The 14,834-nt window shown below is 40.5% G+C and overlaps 1 non-coding gene across 1 annotated transcript; it reads left to right on the top strand.

The window, feature by feature from the left end:
• The first annotated feature begins 8,408 nt into the window (after window positions 1–8,408).
• On the top strand, window positions 8,409–8,515 carry LOC133741637 (small nucleolar RNA R71). Its single transcript, XR_009862070.1, has one exon. It is a non-coding gene; the product is annotated as a small nucleolar RNA R71 (small nucleolar RNA).
• Window positions 8,516–14,834: the final 6,319 nt, after the last annotated feature.

Here is a 14,834-nt window from a genome sequence, read left to right as displayed (position 1 = left end):
CCTAGCCGAAGTAGGAAAATGTGCTAAAGTTGACTTTTCATGTTTCCATGCTTCCATGCTTTCATAGTAGGCTTTATTTAGCCTCTAAATATATATTTCGAACTTGTCGACAATATATAGCTTGAGCCACTGACATTGGCTCAATTTCTCCAAGACACGCCTTGTCAGGCCAAAATGCTTATTTTGGGTCCAAACATTGCCCCCCAGACCTCGAAGTCAAAGGTCTTCGTCTTGACTGAAGAGGTCTTGAATCAGCACTCCTCTTATAATGTCGTTGCTCCAAAGCCACTTGTATTGGCTTGACTAAAATTACTTGAACAGTAGCCCCTCTCCCTCTTAATTATACATAGTGAGCATACATATATTAATCGCCAGTCTTCCTTCGCGAACCATCCTTTGCGAGGCCATGTAATTAAAACCACTTCGCTGCCAACAATTCGCAACCCAGCTTTCGCCACAATTATTGGCAAAAATATTGATTTGACCTCGTCCACTGCTAATACCATACTAGGCATATTAAATGCCTCTTGTATATGTGCCCAGACCAATACCAATGGCCTCTTAAGTATATTAGCAAGTTGATTTGTGTGCTTAAATGCAACTTACGCGCAATAAGGGCACGGTCGTCAAAGAAGTGGGAAATATTTGAACCCGAAATTATCGTACCACGGGGATTGAAAAGCTAACTCCAATCCTTGGTTATGTCGATTACTAAGTCACCAACAATTTAACAAACAAAACCTAAAAAAATAGCACCAAGCTATTTACATGCCCGGCCCGGAACAACCAAGCCTAAAATTGGTCAAGAGAACCACAAATAAATGCGGAAACTCACAATCAAATGGTATGGACAATGAAAGTGGTTTGTGAAATTTGATTTTTGATTTTGAAAAATAAATTGACAATTGAAAATTAAAGTAGCTAATAAAAATTGAGATAATAGAAACTAATCAAGAAATGGAAATTAGGTCACTAGGGTATCCTCCTAGCCAAATTTAATGCATAAATATATTCCGACAATGGTCACTCAATTCATAGTGGCATCAAGAACCGTACCCAAGGCTTTTCAAGGCTCATGGGTCATTAGATTCCTTAAAGGGTATTCCTACTCCGGATCAAGGGTCGTAGAAACTCAATTGAGACAATCTAGAGCCTTGTTAGGGCCTCTAGTTGCACCAAAAGGCGAAGAGTCCTAGAATCAAGGTTCCCAAGCTAGCCAATACGGCAATCGAAATTGGTATTGTAACTAACCATGTTCTAAACAAGTGTCCTAGCCATAAATTAGAGAAATGATTAGGTCCCCTAATTTGTTCTAGACATGCTCATCTACACATTCAAGAGTTAATCAAGCTCCTAAGCATGCATCTAAGCCAAATATTATAGAATAGAACATATGCCAAACACGAAATTGAAAACCATTAAATCAAAACATATTTATTACATTAAATCCATGCTAGGGCTCAAACCCTAGCTTCCTAAATAGACTACTCACGACCCATCCAAAAATCAACAACAAAATACATCAAATAAAGAGAGAAAAGTGAAGAGGAGTGAGAAGTCACAAGAACAAGTCACAAATTGCTATGGAGCAATTATGACAAGCCTTGATTTATGATCTTTCACTTTTACCCAATCTCAAATCTTGATGCCCCTTGAAATTTCTTGAGAAATTGATGAGGATTTGATGGAATTTTGGTGAGGTGGGTTTTGGATCTTGGTGAGGAGAAAAAAAATTGGTGAGAAGGAAAATGGATCTTGGTGAGGTGAGAAATAGATTTTGGTGAGGTGGTGGTGAAAATATGAGGAGGAGGAAAATGGTGGTGTGTGGTCTGTTGGAGAAGAAGAGAGAAGAAGGGATGGGAATATGGGATAGGTCTGGTGCGGCCTGTGGGGAAGAGGAATAAGGGGATTGAATGAGATTGGAATTAATGGTGCCGCTCCTGTTGGTCTTCTCGGGTTCTCCCCTGATGGATGAGATGCGAATGGATCTGCGGCTTTAATTGAACAAGGAAAGACTAGTGTGCCACATGTCATGAGTACACTGGTTGAGTGGTGCAAGGATAACGTGTTGCTGTGCGTTTGGCAGTAAGAGAAAGAATGAACTGCTGCACTCCTTCTTTGCATGTTTAAACCAAATGATTAATTGAATTCCTGCCACTTGTCACCAAGATACATGATTTTGAACCCTTTCAATTATGCTAACGTGCAGGCCAATAATTAACCTTAATTAACCACTAGTTAATTAAGATTAATGGTTAATTAAGGATGCTTTGATCTAGAACTGACGGCCTCGACCTTTATTGAAAACTCCACCTTGCTACGATGATTTCGCACATTTTGTTATCAATTTCCATAACTCCGCTTATTTTCTACAAAATAATAAAAAGGGATTAATTACATTATAATTGACTTGAGAATTAGCTTATTTATAGTGTTTTAGATATAATTACACACATATAAATGAGTATAATCACACCCCCACACTTGAACTTTGCTTGTCCTCAAGCAAACTAAATGAAATTTAATCTGAAAATCTAATAACTCACAAACATAAAGATAGTGTAGTATTAGCCTTTCCAACCATTACCCTCGGAGAACTAATTATGTATATGACCATGAGGTCGACAAAGCATAACATAAGAATTATGAATTTGTAAGGCAATTAAGATGCACATGTGAGAAATGCTCAAGTATATGCATGTGTTGACCACGTGTCAAATCAATCCACCATAATCAAATTGGCACATAGAAGACCTGATATAACCCACTAAACTCACAAAGGTTCACTAAATATTACCGCTCAAGTGTTTAGGGGTTACATGTATTTCACTCAAAAGCAATTTCACAACACGCGCCGCCATATGCTTGCTATTCGATCTCATCTCCACTAGGTAGCTCACAACATTCAAGATTAAGAGGTCTTTTATTTGGTTGTAATGAGGCTAAGGGCGAGTGGCTATAAGAAATGAAGGATAGGGAAAAACAAAGTCCATAGAAATCGATGAAGCAACTCTCTCTTGTAGAGATTTAAGACTTTTGTTTTCAAATGCTAACTCACTCACTCTAAACCCAATGTACAACCCACACTAAACTATATATAATACTTTACTTTCTTTCTATTTTTTGGATTTTCTTCTATTTGACTTTTTTTTTTTTTTTCACCCTTTTTCTTTTTTTTCTTTTCTTTTCAAACAACTCTTTTTTTTTTCTTTTTTTTTTTGAAACTTTCCTTTCTAAACAAAATCGCTCACCCCCACACTTATTCTTTTGTAACCTCACACTTTTGACTTTTCTCTTTCTTTTGAAGCACTCAAACATAAAGTCATTCTCTCGAATCGCTTCACCAACTACCATGGAAGGGTAGGATAAAAGTGTATAGGCTAGGTAGGAATTTGTGGTGGAAATGAACAAAAAGGCTAAATAAATAAATAGGCTCAAAGTGGCAATCTAGTGGTAAATATTTTTGGGCACATGCTTCTTTGGCCATGGTGGTATATAGTCCTAATGCCTCCATCCTTTCTATCATGTCGCAAGCTACAAGTAGCCTCGAGAGGTCTCAAGCAAGTTCTAGATACGCAATGTCATGAAATTGTACACACATGAAAGAATAAGTGAATGAACAATGCATACACTATAGATATTAGGCTCAAAAGCTCACAAATAAGGCATGCAAATTAATCGAATAATCTATATGCTTCTCTAACTATGATGAACGAACCTAACCATAGGCTATGTGCACACATATAGTCAAGCATAGATCACATATACACTCAATTACAAAACAAATTCGAAGACCTAGATCATGCTCAATCTATCCACAATCATAACAAGTTAAGTCCAAGGCTCGTCATTGGGGTTGGAAATGGCATTAACCACTAAAATATAATTACATAAAGCTAATCTAATCTAATTTTTTTTTTTTTTTTTTTATAGGTTTATAGGCGCTCGAACCCTCACCCCCACACTTAAAACCAACATTGTCCTCAATGTTGTCAAGTGAGCTCGAAAGCTAAAATCCATGTCGGATTTAGGCATGAGAGTGAAGTCCGGGCGAAGGCACAAAAACTAACTATGAAAATGAAAATCTAAATGCGGATAAAAGATACGGAAAACCCCCTTTGTTGACCCTCCATTGCTCACGACCTTCGGAGAAGACTAAAATAAGACACCAACTTCAAGGCACAAGGCCTTGACTTCCTTAACGTATGCTCCATAATAGCTCAAGGTGCTCAAGAAAGATCGACTCCATTGAAAAATATATAGTGTCCAAAGAGCAATGCGTCACAAATAGGCTACCAAAGAATAAGGACAAGGTCCTTCATTAAGCACATGGCCTTGATCACCTCCAACACACCTCACAACAGCCCTATACTGACCTTCATTGAAGAATTGAAGTGCAAGAAGTCCAACCACCCGAGTGAACACAAACTAGTGAGTGCAGAAAACTTCCAGCAATGACCTTTCTGTCTTCAAATGCCTATAGCTCATACTCAGAAAGTGATAATCAGGTGAGGCCACTGGAAATGGAAAGTAGACTCAGAGAGCTTTCTATCCATATAAAGTTAGCCACCTATCTCCAATTGAAATGCAAATTAAAGCTGGTCAAACTTGCTAATCTGTCATGAAGTTTTCTGCTGACCCTCAGTCACCAAAACTGTAATATCTGAAGCTCCAGAGGTGCAAAGAGGATGAGACCAACTGGAGATGAAAATAGACTCAAGAAATTACCTTATATTAAAATTTCACTGAAAAATCAATTCTGAGTCAAAAATAGTTGGCCTCCAAACTCACTGATCTGTTCTGCAGTTTCTGATGTGCCCTGTTTCTGACCTCTGTTACTTGGAACACTATATCTGAAGCTAAGAAGGTTCAAATCAAAAACTGTTTCTTCTGCATATAGAGGACATGAGAAAATACATCTCTGAAAATTTTTAGTTCCAAATTGCTTAGGATGTAGAAGGTGTAGCTTCCCAAAGTCACTCTACAGTAGCTGCCTCTGTTCTGAACTTCATGCATTGACCATTAAATAAATAGAGCTCCAAGGACTGAAAGTGGTTCAAATTTTGGCACAAGACATTAGACATATAGAAGAATAGCTCCAAAAAATTTCAGCTCAAAATAGCGTGTAGAATGGAATCTATAGTCACCCAAATTCAACTGAATTTCAGGACAGAAACTGCTCACTACCAAATTAATTCTCCTTCACATTTCCAACTCCGGACACCTCCCTTCCTCCCAAAAAGATGGCTAAATAGCCTTATTGATGCAAAATAAACCAGGAAATTTCAAAAACACCTAAGGTTGCCTCCCTAGAAGCGCTTGTTTTTAAAGACCCCAAGCCGGTCTATAGAACTTAGTCTCTTCATGGTGGCTCAAAGGATGTCTTCTTACCACCCACAACAATTGTGGTAGCCTCACTATCATGTCCAAAACATCTAGCAATTGAAGAAGCGAGCTTGTAGCTTGGAGGTGGAGGCCCATCATACCTCTTAGATCCTTCCTTCTTCTTGACAACTCCACAAACCTCCCTTAACTTCTTGATGGACTCCTTTTGTGCCTCACTCAATGGTGGACTTTTCTTCTTGTGTTGCTCATAAGTCTCAAGAGTAAGGGTTGTTTGCTTTTCAAGCTCAATAGTAGGCTTCAAAGTAGAAGTAGGAACTACATCATCATGCTTCAATGGTGGCTCATGGTCATAGCCCCAAATAGGTGAGAAATGATCTTGTGCACGGATTGTAGGCTTGGAAGGATTCAAGGGTCCAAAGATCCGCTCACTCTTGGCTTCATTACCCTTCACCAAATCAAAAGAGAATACCTCTTTCATAATGTCCGGCGGATAGAATGGATTGCACACTTTAATCTTCACTTTGTCACCCAACACCTTGAGTCTAATGGTACCCTTCAACACATTAATCTTCACACCCGCCGTTGCCATGAATGGTCGGCCTAGAATGATAGGTAACTCATTATCAAGGTAGGGGTCTTCACCCATATCCAACACTACAAAGTCGGCCGGTAGAATAAACTTATTTACTCTCACTAGCACATCCTCTACAACTCCCACCGGACGCCTTGTGCTACGATCCGCTAATTGCAATCTAATCGATGTGGGCTTCAACTCACCAATTTGTAGCTTCCGATATATAGCCAAGGGCATCAAATTGACACTCGCCCCTAAGTCCATGAGAGCTCCTTCAAACACTTTTTCCCCAACAGTACACCCTATTGTAAAGCTCCCCGGATCTTGCATCTTTGGTGGTAGTCTTCGTTGGATAATTTCACTTACTTCCTCCCTCAACTCAAATGTCTCATCGGCTTTAAATTTCTTTTTATTCATGCACAAACTCTTGAGAAATTGAGCATACACCGGCACTTGATGAATGAGGTCCATCAATGGGATATTGACATCCACTTTCTTAAATATTTCTTGTATCTCCTTCATCAAGCCACTCTTCTTCTTACCCCTCTTTGAATTATCTCTTCTTGCGGCATTAGGATAAGGAAGTGGTGGCTCCGGTGCATTCAAATCAAGAGGTGGATCAAATGTGAGACTTCCGGTAGTGCCCCTAAGGGTAGTCACAGTCCCACTAGGGTTCTTAGCCCTCAAGGCCTCGCCTAGTGATGAGTAGACCGGACCACTCCTATCCCTAGAGCTACCATGCATATGTAGATCCTCCTTATCCCTCCATTCTTTGTCTCTAGAAGTATATGGCTCAAACTCATGAGTGGAGGGTCTAATGTCATCAAGAACCTTCCTAGAGGTGTCATCGGCCTTAGATGGGTCCCTAGCCTTCATGGCCTCACCATCTAATTTAGGGTCCGAGACATCCTCATCCCTAGAAGTCTTCTTTCTCAACAAAGCTCTTTCCTTGCCACTATCAATCAACCCATATTTGCTTGCATTGTTCTCAAATGACAAGAAACCATAACCTTTACCAAGAATAGCTTCTCCGGAGGGTACATTTTCTTCCCATCCGGCTACCTTATCCACCCCCTTATTTCTTCCTTTGGCATTCAAAGTCACATCACCCACTCCATATTTACCGGAAGGTACATTTTCTTCCCTTCCGGTCCCATCCTCCTTGTAATAAAAAGAATCATGATGCAAATGCAAATTATCATCAACAACATGGCCAAGAGGTACATTTTCTTCCCTCTTGACCCCATATGAATGCAAATCGACATCATCATCAAATAAAGGATTTGTATGGAAACTAGAAGATGTGGGCATGTAAACTTGATTATCATATACCTTCCCCGAACGTAGAGTGGTAATGGCATTGCATTCACGGATTTGGCCTCTTGGATTTGGCTCCGGTTGTGAAGGTAAGGCTCCTTTTGGTCTCTCACTCATGTTGGTGGCCATTTGGCCCACTTGTACCTCTAGTCTAGCCATGCCTTGTTGTAGAGTTTGATACCCTTGAACTAGTGAAGAGATGTTTTGCTTGGTCTCCGCATTAGTAGAAGTTTGAACCTTGAGAAACTCTCCCATTAAGTCTTCAAAATTAGGCTTCTTTGGTTCATTTGGAGCTTGAATAGGAATGCCTTGAAGAATAGGAGGGGAATTGTAGTTCTCGCCTTGGTGGGGGCCTTGAAATGAGCTAGGATTGCCTTGAAACTTGCTACCACTATAGCCAACACCTTGTGTAAACCCGGGAGGGGTGTTTTGACCATGAAATCCATGACTTGAGGTAGATTGGCCTTGAGAATTAGACCCATATGCTTGCTGTCCATGTTGACCATATTGTGAAAAATGAGTGCTTCCTTGGTGTGCATTTCCATAATTAGCAACATTTGATGAGTCTTGACCTTGGCCACCTCTAAAGCTTTGCTTTCCACCTTGAAATGCACTAGAGGAACCTCCTTGATCTCTCCAAGAAAAATTGGGATGATTCCTCCAACCGGGGTTATAAGTATTAGAGTAAGGATCATTTCTTTGGTTCCTTGGCACAAAATTACCCACTTGGTTCACTTGTTCTTCAATAAAGTCCGGAAACTTGGATGATAAGTGACACTCTTGAGTGGAATGTGCTAGACTCTCACAAAGCAAACATGATGTAGAAGTTGCCATCTTGACTTGTGCTTGAGGAGGATTCCGGTTCACTTGATTTAGAAATTGGTCAATCTTGCTTTCTAGCCTCTTGAACTCATGCATAGAAGGCCCGGATGATGTTCCTTGAACCTCATAGATACCACCTCGGCTAGGTGTACTCTCCTTGTTATGCACTTGACGTCTTCTCATATCAAGATCATCCCATTGAAGTGAGTTGAGAGAAAGCTCTTCATATGTGTCCCAAGCGGCATCGGGAAGCTTGCTTGCAATAGTTCCACCACTAAAAGTGTCAACCCTTTGTCTTTGGTCCGCCATCAATCCTCTATAGAACTTGTCCACAAGAAACCACTTCTCTAACCCATGGTGAGGACATGACATCTCAAGATCCTTAAAGCGCTCCCAACACTCATGGAAACTTTCTTGTGGGTGTTGTCGAAATGCAACAAGCTCATCTCTAACATTGGAAGTTCTTGAAGGAGGAAAATATTTTCCCAAGAAAGTCTCTTGCATCTCAACCCAAGTGCGTATGGATCTAGGAGGCAACTTGCTCAACCACTTCCTTGCGTGGTCTTTGAGTGTGAAAGGGAACAATCTAAGCTTCAAGCCATCTGGATTGAGACCATGTAGTTGAACGGTGGTACACACTTCTTCAAACTCCGCAATATGATCATAGGGATTATTTGAGGGCATGCCATGGAATGTGGGGAGAATGCTCAAGGTAGTTGGCTTGATCTCAAAGTGATGCTCACATGGAGGGAGTACAATGCAAGAAGGGTGATCAACAATTGTGGGACTAGTGTACTCCCTCATGGCCTTGCCTTGAGGAGGATTTTGTGCGTCTCCCATGTTGACTTCTCCTTGTGAATGTCTTAGAGGTACTCTCTCTTGATCAAGAACTCGAGGTGGAGCACTCTTGGTCACTAATGGCCTTCGGATCCTCCTTCTTGGTCTCCCTCTAGTATCCTCACTCAATACCCTTCCGCTTCTAAGAGTGATCGGTTGATATGAAGAAGATGCTTCGTTCATACACCTTGGAACAAAAATGAGACCACGTAATGAGTACTCAAAAATTCACAAAATAGGCAATGAGAATCAAATTTCACTTTTTTCAATGAATGAGAGGGGTTAAGAAGAGAAAGTAAGACAACAATTAAACAAGAAAATAAAATAACACAAGCAAAGAAATGGTGAATACCAACAACTCAAGAAATTAACGACTATGAAGGAAACCTAATAAAAACTAACAAACAAGTCAAGGCAAGTGACGATCGCTATCGATGCTCATGTCTTACATGTACTACAAAGTAATACAAGGCCCGTCACTTCGATAGAAATAATCACAATGTCTCAACAAACAAACAAACAAGTATGAAATAATCTAAATAAGAAAAGTAAAATAAAGAAACACACTTTTTTTTTTCTTTTTTTTTTTTTAATCTAAACAAACAAAGAAAAATTAACTAAAACTAAGAAAATAATGCAAGTGACCTAACAACCGAAAACCCAAGGGATTAAAGCTATTACACTTTAATCCCCGGCAACGGCGCCATTTGATTTGTGTGCTTAAATGCAACTTACGCGCAATAAGGGCACGGTCATCAAAGAAGTGGGAAATATTTGAACCCGAAATTATCGTACCACGGGGATTGAAAAGCTAACTCCAATCCTTGGTTATGCCGATTACTAAGTCACCAACAATTTAACAAACAAAACCTAAAAAAATAGCACCAAGCTATTTACATGCCCGGCCCGGAACAACCAAGCCTAAAATTGGTCAAGAGAACCACAAATAAATGCGGAAACTCACAACCAAATGGTATGGACAATGAAAGTGGTTTGTGAAATTTGATTTTTGATTTTGAAAAATAAATTGACAATTGAAAATTAAAGTAGCTAATAAAAATTGAGATAATAGAAACTAATCAAGAAATGGAAATTAGGTCACTAGGGTATCCTCCTAGCCAAATTTAATGCATAAATATATTCCGACAATGGTCACTCAATTCATAGTGGCATCAAGAACCGTACCCAAGGCTTTTCAAGGCTCATGGGTCATTAGATTCCTTAAAGGGTATTCCTACTCCGGATCAAGGGTCGTAGAAACTCAATTGGGACAATCTAGAGCCTTGTTAGGGCCTCTAGTTGCACCAAAAGGCGAAGAGTCCTAGAATCAAGGTTCCCAAGCTAGCCAATACGGCAATCGAAATTGGTATTGTAACTAACCATGTTCTAAACAAGTGTCCTAGCCATAAATTAGAGAAATGATTAGGTCCCCTAATTTGTTCTAGACATGCTCATCTACACATTCAAGAGTTAATCAAGCTCCTAAGCATGCATCTAAGCCAAATATTATAGAATAGAACATATGCCAAACACGAAATTGAAAACCATTAAATCAAAACATATTTATTACATTAAATCCATGCTAGGGCTCAAACCCTAGCTTCCTAAATAGACTACTCACAACCCATCCAAAAATCAACAACAAAATACATCAAATAAAGAGAGAAAAGTGAAGAGGAGTGAGAAGTCACAAGAACAAGTCACAAATTGCTGTGGAGCAATTATGACAAGCTTTGATTTATGATCTTTCACTTTTGCCCAATCTCAAATCTTGATGCCCCTTGAAATTCCTTGAGAAATTGATGAGGATTTGATGGAATTTTGGTGAGGTGGGTTTTGGATCTTGGTGAGGAGAAAAAAAATTGGTGAGAAGGAAAATGGATCTTGGTGAGGTGAGAAATAGATTTTGGTGAGGTGGTGGTGAAAATATGAGGAGGAGGAAAATGGTGGTGTGTGGTCTGTTGGAGAAGAAGAGAGAAGAAGGGATGGGAATATGGGATAGGTCTGGTGCGGCCTGTGGGGAAGAGGAATAAGGGGATTGAATGAGATTGGAATTAATGGTGCCGCTCCTGTTGGTCTTCTCGGGTTCTCCCCTGATGGATGAGATGCGAATGGATCTGCGGCTTTAATTGAACAAGGAAAGACTAGTGTGCCACATGTCATGAGTACACTGGTTGAGTGGTGCAAGGATAACGTGTTGCTGTGCGTTTGGCAGTAAGAGAAAGAATGAACTGCTGCACTCCTTCTTTGCATGTTTAAACCAAATGATTAATTGAATTCCTGCCACTTGTCACCAAGATACATGATTTTGAACCCTTTCAATTATGCTAACGTGCAGGCCAATAATTAACCTTAATTAACCACTAGTTAATTAAGATTAATGGTTAATTAAGGATGCTTTGATCTAGAACTGACGGCCTCGACCTTTATTGAAAACTCCACCTTGCTACGATGATTTCGCACATTTTGTTATCAATTTCCATAACTCCGCTTATTTTCTACAAAATAATAAAAAGGGATTAATTACATTATAATTGACTTGAGAATTAGCTTATTTATAGTGTTTTAGATATAATTACACGCATATAAATGAGTATAATCACAAGTTCCAGCCACTATTAGGCAAGAACACAATTTTTTGCATCCTCCGCGGCGCACAAATTTGAAACTCTTTTTGTATTTTTGTATTTTTTTTTATTTTTTTTTTATTTTAATAAGACATTGTGAATCAAGGTTTAGACATGCGGCCCAAGTATAGTCGTCTAGACACAAATTTTCTTTCAAATCCTTTGGGCAACCTTACTGAAATGGTCAGGTGGGGGAGGGCGAACAAGAGAGGCAGAATCCATTTTGGCATGAGCTACTCCCACATAGTGGTTTATGCCCATTTGCACGCACTTCTGGATTCAAGAACCTGTCATGAACGTTGTCCCCTTTCTAGACACCATTTAAAGGTCATAAGTGTGAAGACAGTTCAACAAGTGTTAATAAAAGCCGCCCTTAACCTTAAGGGACCTGAACTAGGCACCAATAAGGAGTTTAGGCCAATATTAACAAAAGAGACTTCACCTATTCCGTTATGATTCACAAATGACGAAAATAAAAATGAAAACTGAAAATTGACAGGAAATTTAAAAACAAAGAAAGAAGTTAGCAGCGCTATATTTGGCTAACCTCCAGAAGGCCACGGGGGAGGCCATCTATGCTTCACTCCAAGCTCCGATGTATCAAAATTTGTAGGGTAAAAATCCCTCCTATGAGAGCTTGTAGAAAAAGAACAAAGATACTTCTCGTTGAAGAATTTGGAGGAATTTGGCTCGTGAGAGGGGTATTCTTGCCCCCCAAGTATCTTTGTTGGTTGACGAGACATGATCTCCAATTGTAATTTGGAAGATGACGGTGTCCCAAGATCGGCTTTGTCGCCAACTGTCGCCAACTTCTCTTGATCAAAGGGATGATCATGGGTCATATCTTGCCCCCCATGTATCTGATCAGTAGCCACATATTTGGCTTGATCAGTGGAGACATCAGATATTTGTTCAGAGACAATTTTCTTGTCAGAAGAACAATCTTGTTGATGACGTTCTCCATAAGTAGCCTCTATGTAAGGCTGTGATTCACCAGTGAGGCCATTAGGTTGATTGCCACCTATAGGCAAATCAGCCTCATAAATGACCTCTTCTCGAGCGTTATGCTCAATTTCTAGGTCCCAATCGCGAAACCTCTGCTTTGTTTTTGCGATCAAAATGGCTATGTCCCTGGCTTGCTTTTCTTTATTCCTCTCGATGTTGGCCATGATGATCGCGAGCTGTTCATCAATGCTTGCCCCCTCTGGGATGGGAATAGGCATAAACTCATCATTAATGGCGGTATCGCCAATGGTGGCAACATTGTCCATCAATTCACTTTAGGAATTTCTTTTGGTAAAGATTTTCCCCTGGCATCTCAATGATGACGAAAAAAGACTCTAGTATAGTCCCACCGGGCGTGCCAAAATGTTAGGAAATGTTTTGAAGCCCGGTGGTTGAATGTGCTTCAAGAAAAAAAATTCTAACCTTGTCCCACTGGGCGTGCCAAAATGTTTGTTTTGAAGCCCGGTGGTTGAGTGTCTTCAAGAAAAAAAAAAATTCTAACCTTGTCCCACTGGGCGTGCCAAAATGTTTGGCTCCAATTTTGTTGCAGCTGGTCAACAGTCTCTTTTCTGCGCGGGCGTGCCAGCACCGTTCGGGTGCGGTCGTCGGGGGTGTCCCTTGACCTGACTTCTTTTCAAGCGATTGTAGACGAGGAGAGCACCAATTAACCTCGTCGTGGGATTCTTTCTGCCTCGTGGTGAGGACTTTGCTGAAGTTTCTTCTTGTTAACACAATCGATACTCAATATTGTAGATCGAGCAGAGCGACATCACCGGGAAATGTTGAGATCTTGCTAAAGCGTGACTTTAGCTTGGCTGGGTTGCTAGGGCGTTACCCTTGCTTGGCTGGTTCTGTAACCGTTGTGGTCGCGGCACTACCGTCGGCTCCCGAGGAGACTAGGACCGAAGCACGTTGACAGAGGGTTTGGCGGCACTGAAAGTCGGCTTCTGAGAAGACTAGGACTAGGAGTGTGATCACCGCTAAGAGAAAGAGAAAGAGAGGGAGAGGAGTTGCTCTTAGAGAGGTTGCTCTAGAGAGAACTTAGATCATCTTAGAGATGTTGTTGTTGAATGTGAATGTGTGTTTTAGAATGAGAAGAGAAGGTGTTTATATAGGGAAGAAAAATAAGAGTGAAATGATGAGTGGAAGAAAAATAATGAAAGTGGAGTATGAAAGTGATTTGTAAAATATGGAAAAGATAGAGAAATGATGAAATGAAAGCAAGGCATGAAGGTGCAAAAACATGGAAGTGATGATGATCTATTAAAGAGATTGTCTTGAAAAATATATCCAAGGAAAAAGAGAAAAGCATCTAGCTTTCTTCATGTGGGTAGGAAACATGAACATGTGAATATTGAGCTGGTTTTAGGTCAGTTTCTGCCCCTTTATTCCTTCAATTATTTCTCCAACAAGACTTCATTATATGCCTTTGACTTCTTCATATGAAATGTTCCACTATGAGTGTAGATCATCCTGACAAATTTTCAGATTTTTATTCCATGTGGTTGGGCCGAAAATGCTGCTGGACCTCTTACAGGTCCAGTTTTCCAGTTTTGCTTCTGTAGAAAATTGGGCTGATTGTTTGAAGGCCTTCCACTCAAAACAAGCTCTGGCACTCTTCATAAGAAATGATCCTTGGGCTGTCTAGAATGGATCTGCAGAGTTTCAGCTCATTTCAAGTTGATTTGGTCAGTCTGCCGCCCCTCCTTCCTTGTTTAGCTCGGTTTCTCCTAGCCGAAGTAGGAAAATGTGCTAAAGTTGACTTTTCATGTTTCCATGCTTCCATGCTTTCATAGTAGGCTTTATTTAGCCTCTAAATATATATTTCGAACTTGTCGACAATATATAGCTTGAGCCACTGACATTGGCTCAATTTCTCCAAGACACGCCTTGTCAGGCCAAAATGCTTATTTTGGGTCCAAACACCCACTAACCAAATTTAAAACGAAATAACTATTCTGCCCTCAATCTAATTAATGTGTTACATGCCATGCCACACTCTCTCATCTCTCTCATCCCGATCTCTTCTCTTCTCTATTCTCTCCTCTCTCCTCTCTCCTCTTTCTCTCTCTCCAGACCAGTCTCTCTCTCCATATCGACGTTTGCGACCTGCTGCATCTCCTCCCTTCGCCTGAATCTATGTCGCCACCTTCTCCGGCGAGCTGCTTCAGAGCTACAACGACAAAGATGGGCTCGGATTGCAGATCATTGTCGGTGCAGTCTCTCTTGCAGGGCCGCCTTCTCCTCCGGCAAGGAGTACAGATCCAAGGTCGAGGCCGAGCTCTCTGAGGTCTGCGCTAACATCC

The sequence above is a fragment of the Rosa rugosa genome, chromosome 3, assembly GCF_958449725.1.
Source record: "Rosa rugosa chromosome 3, drRosRugo1.1, whole genome shotgun sequence".
NCBI classification, from domain to species: Eukaryota; Viridiplantae; Streptophyta; class Magnoliopsida; order Rosales; family Rosaceae; genus Rosa; species Rosa rugosa.
Note: the sequence above shows the minus strand (reverse complement) of the source record. Positions and strands in the feature narration are given on the sequence as shown.